Source organism: Malurus melanocephalus, unplaced genomic scaffold, assembly GCF_030028575.1.
Source record: "Malurus melanocephalus ecotype Western Australia unplaced genomic scaffold, MMel_1.1 scaffold_512, whole genome shotgun sequence".
Lineage (NCBI taxonomy): Eukaryota > Metazoa > Chordata > Aves > Passeriformes > Maluridae > Malurus > Malurus melanocephalus.
Genome location: NW_026623744.1, coordinates 308,080 through 316,182, shown reverse-complemented (window position 1 = coordinate 316,182; position 8,103 = coordinate 308,080).

Genomic DNA, 8,103 nt, shown 5'->3' with positions numbered 1-8,103 from the left:
TCCGCCGCTCCCCGCACCGCCGTCCCGCTGCCCCGGGCTGCCCCGGGCTGCCGAGGCTCAGCCGCCCCTGCCGGGCTCCAGGTGAGTGAGGGCAGCGAGAGACTGCGGGCAGCGGCTCCCTCGGGCCAAGCCGCGGRCGCTGCCGTCGGGGGAGGCTGGGCGGCGGGCAGGGCTTTGCTTCCTTCCCCGGGTCTTCTCCGGAGGCTGTTTGTCTGGGAGCTTAATTTGAAGCAATRCAGGCGTTTAATTGAGAGGCCAAAGGTACCCAGTGGGACACCGGTTTCCATGTACACAAATGGCTCCTTCGCGACCGGCGGGTTTTGCAGGTTTGTCGAAGGTGTGAATTGGATTGAGGCTGTGCTCCCAGCAGCCCGGCCCTCTGCAGGAAGGCCGAGCACAGCTGGCAGGCGTATTTTCTTTCCCTGAAAGGCTGTGGCTTTTCCTCTCCCGTTTCTCAAGTATCTCTCAAAATGTTGACTGATTCTCTACCCTGAAACTGGCATAAATGGTGTGACATTTCCCCCTCTTTAATAGATTTTTGGACATGAGACCTGAAACACCACAAGTGCATTGTTTTCATTATTATGCTARCTTCTGTTGACAAACTTTTCTGTCAACAGTATATTTAGTGTACTGAATTTTAATTGCCACTGATGGATCTTAGCTTGCCAACATCTCTTCAATTAAAAACCTTYAAAGAGTGCAATGAAATTTTAGTTGTGAAAGTATCACCCTGCCAGTTTTGCCATACGATTAATTGAAAACCACCCCATATATAAACAGAAGTTTATAGGCAGATCCCAACAATATAAACACTAATTACTTGCGTATTTTCACACTAGTCAAAAACCTATTTTTTTTCAGTAGCTATTCTGATTGTACTTAAATTGGATGAAGTCATGCATGTCTTAGACTTTATATGCATGTATCATATCAAAGCAAGTAAGTGTCAGCTAGAAGCATGCAATGGATTGTACATTCCATCCTTTGTCTGAAATTAAGTTGTTTTTCCAGGTAGACATAAAAGACCTTCCAGAAGCTTTTTCTGTTCTCTTATTTTGCCATTATAAATCTTACCTACCATAACTATCTCCCATAAATCTTTCTTCATTTGGACATCATGTTCTCTACTCAGTACTGTACATTCTCCTGTATTTGTCATCATTAAGAAGTTCATTTGCTTTATCACTCACAGATCATTAGCTTCCAAAAATAGCAATCATACATCAAAGCCTGTTTGATGCAGATACAAGGCTGTCCATCATTTTTGCATCAGAGTTRTTTCTCAGTGTTTATATCACCATGCCAATAAACACTGGGACAACAGTCCTTTTCCATGCAACATGATATGGATTGTTTTTATGTAAATTTTWAGTGGAACTGAGCTCTCATCAGCAGTTTCTACAGGGCAAAGATTAGATTACAGAAGAGAAAAAAAAAGTAACTTTATTACTGGCACTTGCCTTGTAGCTCTTTAATCATTGAAAGAAGGTGGTTTCAGGGTAGGAGTTGGCTTATCATTAAAGGAAAGGGAGCAGGTGCATTTAGGTTTATCCGGTGATGAGGTAGGAACTGTCTGTGGTTGTTTATAGTGGTGGGTAATTAGTTTGTCTATGTACAGACGTCAGAGTTTATAGACAGTAGAAGGTCATGCTTCTTTGCTTTCACAAAGACCTTGTGAACTTAATTTCTGATGTGTTTTTAATTAAAAATATGTTCTTTAGCATGTGCTTCTGGGTGTATACAGTCTAATTCTTCTCTTGGAAAAAAAAAACCAGCTAACTTGGCAGTGTTTCTTCTAAGGCAGTGTATGGAAGATGAGTGCTTGTTGCCTGCCACTGAGCTCTGAAGAGAAAAGGGTTCTGCTCACACTCAGCCTGTGGTGGTACTGACAGACTGCTGTCCTCTGTGTCATGCAGGACATTAACTGCTGTACAGTACTTGGCTGTCAGCCTTAGTATTTATAGTTGTGACAAAAGCAGAGCAAAAATGAGGAAAAAACTTAATAATGAGGACTGGCACTGAACTGTTACTAAAGAATTGAAAATAGGATCGAATTATGGAAATGTTTCAGGCAAATATTTATTGCAGTAGCAAAGCTGCATTTCAGATTTGTCAGGACAAAAGTGAAATCATCAATGTCTAACAACACATAGACCAGYTCTCCCTGTCTTGTGTGAAGATTTAATGAATGGTCATTGCCTCACAGCCCAGCTGTTCCACTCTTGGTTTCAGATGTGTGTTGCTGGCATAACCAGTCTTTGACTGGAGAATATAGCCAACACACATTGTAATAAGGACCTGCAGAGTTCTCACTGTGCRCAAAGTGAAGGTTGAAGTCTTTTGCTAGAGGAGTCACAGATCTCTTGTCCAGTGCCCTGCACAGCTGGAATGCATCAGTTCTCTTGTCCTCTGAGGTCCTGGTTCATAACAGCAAGCTCTGGCTTTGGCCTGTTAAATGTAGTATATATCCAGCAATGCACAGTTCGTTTTTGTTTCAGAAGCCTAGAACTGCCTTTCTGAAATTGTAGGTGCTAATGAACAGAATGTGTCCAGTTTGTTTAAGCCCAAAACACTAAAGGACATCCACTTGAACCMTGGAAATCTTTGTTGGAAGGCAGTAGAATGAAGGCTGTACATGCCAGAATTGTAACACACTCTTAGAAAAAGCTGCTTTGTTTGCCAACTATGCATACACTGGAAGAGAGTCTACAATCACAAGAAAGATGGAAATTCAGTCAAAAAATGTAATGTATCCAAAGTATTAAAGATACAGTCTTCTCTTTACTACAAGATTTATGGTTCTGTGTTATTAAAGAGAGGAGAGAGTTTATGCAAAAGRGTCAGGAAGGGAGACCATTTAATGACCCATTTTATTGCAGTGAAACATCCATTCATGGACTTTGTCACTTAAGGAAGATGGTTTTATCTGTACCAAAGCATTTCTTTGMATTGCTGCTCATCCTCAAGTCAGCAAATCTCCCTCAAGATTATATTTCTCCATCATTCAGCTTTGGGTTTTGGTAAGGTCAGGTCCTCTCAGTTTATGTGCCAATACTTGCACCAATTCCTTCCCAGTGCATTCTCAGTGTGGTACTGCAGCCTTTCTTGCTCCATTACTACCCATGAAGAGGATTAAGCTAAGACAGTTTATTAAATCATCTCATTTAGTAATTAATGGAAAGATCATCCTGATGCAGTATCAAATTTGATTAACTTTTTGGAGGTAGATGTGGCTAAACAGTGCAATATAAGAGGCAAGAGGATGTCTGGCTGCTCTGAAATAAGTTTAAAGTGGAAAGTTTTGAAATTAAACGTAAAAGTAAACAATGCAATCCGTACAGGAATTTTGGACTACTCCATTTTTTCTGGTGTCTATAAAGAGTGCACATAGTGGGTTGTAGAATTCTGAGTGTAAAATGCCTACATCTGTTTGATGAGTTATAACAGGATGAAACTAAAAGCCTTGGCAGCTTAAAGCCAGGCAACTGGATCTGTTGGCACCTGGGAAAATACAGACTGGTCTGGGAGAAGAGTGTAAATGTATTAGTAGATATTTCTGTGAAAATGATCAGCAGTGATGTTTCTAGTGAAGCTCAGACTTAAATAATCATTGTCTTAATTTCACGAGTGCCATTTTACTCTGTTCACACCTTTTTCAAGTCCTGTTACTCCTGATGCCTGTACTCTATATAGTCTCAGAGAGAGCCAACAGAATTCCTCTTGGCAGTAACAGCTTATCCAGTAGTTGCAGGAATTCAACAGGAAAGGGTCTTGGAACCCTTTAAACAGCAGATGGTGTATCTGCTTTTGTACAGCACTTTTGAAATGTATCTTGGGAGCAAATTCCACTGTACACATTGGTGATGCCCTAAATTCTGACAAATTTTGAAATAACTCAAGAGGAAGATTAAATCAATGACTTGGAGAAATGTGCATCAAAACAGGTATAAGAGCTGAGGTGGGACTTTTTAGCAGTTTATCACCGTTGACTCTTCGTGACCTTGAATGAATCTAGTCAAGTGCAATTACAAGAGTATTTACTTAGGGCAAATGGTTTTTTTTAGCCAGTCTGTTGATGTCCAAAGAGAATGAGATAAAACAGGACACTGATTTCTTTGGTATTTCTTCCAGTGTATTTTGTTTCTCGTAATTCTCAGGCACGTGGTTCTCCACACTCCCAGCTGCTTCAGAGCAGACTTCATCAGTCAGCTCCACAAGTATGGAAAACACACACATGTATAAGCTGGCACATACATTCAGTGCTGTCCTCTACCAGCTGGTTTTCTGGTGAAGTTTATTGCTAAGTTAAGACAAAGTAGCTTTGAAGAGTCCTTCAAGGAAAATTTCTCGACAGCACAGCAGCACAACTTTTTCTTTTATGGAAACATGATTTTAGGGATAAGGTCTGAGTTTATAGGCAAGACACTCCTGAGAGTACACAATTATAAAAAGTTCTTCAGCTTGCACTGCTRATCTACAGTCCCTGTAAACAGTTTGTTTGTTCTGTGGATAAAAATATATAATAGCTCTGCTTATATATTTTTTTAATAGCAAAGGAGTTCACTTTTAAAAAAATCAATTTATTTTTAATGGCATTGTTTAATATTGCATCCCTGAAAAGCAAAAAATTCAGTGTGTTTTGTTTTGTTTTGTTTGTTTTTTTATCTGCAACACATACAAATTCTTTGTATCTGAAAGTGGTGAGTGAGATGGGAAGATTACACAGTTCTTCATATCATTCTTCTTTTATCACATCAGCTTTGGCAACTCTGCTATTTAAAGAAAAGTAGAATAACAAAGGAACTGCTTCATCTTCTAACTCATTGTCTAATACAATGCAATCAGCTGCCTGTATTTTAGAATTATGGGTTTGTTTGATTCTACGCTTGAGTAGATTTCTTTCCTTCCTAAAATGGAAAATATTCTAGAACTGAACAAAGAAGCTATAAATACAACTTAACTCGGAACTTGAAGGACTCACGGCATTGTGTGCCATCAAAWTTAGTAGCTCCTTTAATCTTACTGCTGTGGCATTCTTTCCTTAATACTGGAATCAGTACCACTAAGGTTTTTTCAAGGTATTGGAGARCTGGGCAGGTGCAGGGGCTGCACTGTGTCAGCTGACTGTGGAAACATGCAARAGTTTCCATAGGTACTTGGACAAACTGGAGGTTAAGGAGGGACAGACATGTGGCCTGTCTATCTGTCCTTCCAACTAATTCCGTTCCTAGAAGAAGAACAAATTGCTAATTTCTGCAGCTACAGACATTTTGAGTTGGTGTAATGTTTAATACATCACCATTGAGTTGACGGTTTTATAGCTAGGAACGCTGTGCAAAACATCCCTATGGCTTAGGTCTGGRCTGGTAAGAATACAAAACAGAGGGGTTCCAGATTCACATCCCTTTTTGTGTTGCTCTGCAGTGAAAGGCATGTATGTCTGGTCTATTCGAGGTCTGATTTTTGTTTAATGATAGGTTAGCTTAAGAAAATTATAGTACAGAAAAACATTGTGGCAGGAAGAGAATTATTGTCACTGCTTAGTGGTCCTAATCAGAGGACAGAAGTAGAACATGAATGAAGTATATGTAGGAATATCTGCTGAGAGTTCTTCATTAGGCCTCAAATTTCAGATCTGGTTTCCATCMCTRCCTTCTGCACTGTAGGCTGGTTGTRTAGTGTGTTCATGCATGCTCTCTGGTGTTTGGAAGTAACCACTCCTGCTGGTTTGGTAGATGCTCATCTCAGAGTCATCCATTCATCTCAGATCTTCTGACAGCAGAGTTTTCATCAGAGAACATCAGAGCAGCCAAAGCTTGGGACATTTCTTAGTGTGGCTGGAAATCACAGAGGAACGATGGCAAAAGTGTATCTTCCCCAAATGTTTTATTTGATGTTTTTCTTGTTGGGTGGGGTAATGTTGAAAGTTTTACCAAAGAATAAAAAATGCAATTTTTAGAAATTTAAATGCAAATAAAAAATKTGCTGAGGTAGTGTGGTGTTCAGAAAGACTATAGGTGGCAGCATCATAATAAAATAGAGTTTACTTGATCTCTTAAGCCAGACAGAAATCAGCCCTTAGTTTCTTCAAMAGCATGTCATGAACAAATCTATAAGACATAAGAATCTATAAGTGGGAAACAAAAAAAGCAGATGAGAAACCAYGAGTTGATCATCATTTAAGCAAGCAGTTAAAATACATCTATCAGTCTCTTGAATCGGTGTGTTGTCAATTTTGTAAAAATGAGTGAACATGCAGACTTGCAGAGATCCTTTTTCATATCGTGCTTGGTGCTTTCAAGCTATCAGTGGTGGCTGGATTTTGCCACACTGGCAAATAATCCAAGCATGAAAAAGAAGGTGCTGTTCTCATCAGCACTGTTCTCTCAGGATTTTAAAAAGGAATATTTGAAGAAAGATGAGTTAGCCTATTTCAGTGAAGTGCCCTGAATTTTCCTAGGTGGCTAATGTCTTTGCAAAACTGAAGGTGGATGAACTAAAGGTTGATCTTTTATGGAGAGGAGTGCTCAACCATTTATGAAAATGGTACCCATTTCAGGGATTTTAGATTTAGCTTCTAAACATGAATACTTYCAAGTTAACTCTGAAAAAGACATCTCTTGTTTAAATAAGGATAACATTTTTTACTTTTGTCCTTCTTACTTGCTATTTCATAGTAAGTTTCATAGGAACAGTTAATGAGAGTATTTTCTTGCATTAGTGTGTGCTATAATTTTCTTCTAGTATCGGTTTATGGGAGGAATGAGAATCTTTTTCCCTGCAGTCCAGGGAGAACYGTCAGACCCACTTGGCAGGACACAGATTCACTTTCTTTCTTATTCCAATGCATTCMCCACAAATCACTCAGTCTAAAATTATTAAAGTCATTGACTCTATCTGGTTGATGGRTTTCTTGTTCCTCAGCAGCCTCCTTTACAAGATAAGGAAGAGGTTATTGCTCTTGAATATTCACTTAAATATATACCTCTATTAAAGCTATTCAATACCAAATCATGGGAGCACAGGTATAGATTTTTTTTTTTAAAAAAAATCTTGTAGCCTAGCTCTTTTTCAAAACTTACTGTGAGATGAAAATATGGTGCAGACTGTAAACTCAGTCTAATTGCTGCTGAACTGACTGATTAAGAGTGTTATGTTTTTTTACTGGCTTATTTTGTTAAAGTGAGGTGCTAACTGTRCACACTGTTTTAAATTGTGCAGATTACAGAGTTCTGGATAACTTGCATCAATAAAGGATTCGGGGGCAGGGGAGAAGTCAAGTGTCACTGTGAAAATTATTTGTTCTTTCTAATGATTTAAGGTTCCCTTTTTTCAATTACTTCCGTGAAACCTCTTTGATCAAATGCCAAACCACTGTGAATTAAACTACTTAACTATTTCTGCCTGTCTTGCRTCTACCAGGCAGTGTTGAAATTTACCTGCACAGCCTCCACACGACTTCAATTTATTTTCTCAGAGATAGACATGAAGCAAGATTGCAAAGCTGAAATATACAGGTGATTTTTTTTACCCAGGAGAAGAAAGAAAACACTTTCCTGTAGTATTGCTCCTGTATTTCTTTCATGAGCCAGTTAAATGGATTAGAGACATTGTATTTTCATATTAAGGGATAACAAAGGCATCACTCTCAACACAGAGGCTTTTAACATCTTCAGGAATATAATTCCAGTCAATTGCAAAAGGAATGCGGCACCTAGCCTGAAAATCCTACTGTGCATCTTATTGGATAATGGTTCCTGTTCACTGCAAGAAGTGATGGCTCCCATCTCATGCCCATTTAGGCATTTAATGACTATGAAAACTTGACCCTCTATAACCRCTTACAGAAAGAGTGTATGCTCACAGGCAACAATTCTGAACTTGTGAGCACTGGGTGTGCTATGTCTGTAGTATATCTCTGTCTGGGTAGTCTGTCTCTCAGTTGTGTGAGTGTCTCTTTCCTTGTTCAAATATCTTGATTTCAAGGAAAGGAAATTTGGTTCTGTGAGCAAAGAAGGCAGCTGTCATGTACCTTGGATATGCCTAAGATCAGAACACTTTGGGTAGCTGGACTGAGAAGATGCATCTAAACACTGGAAG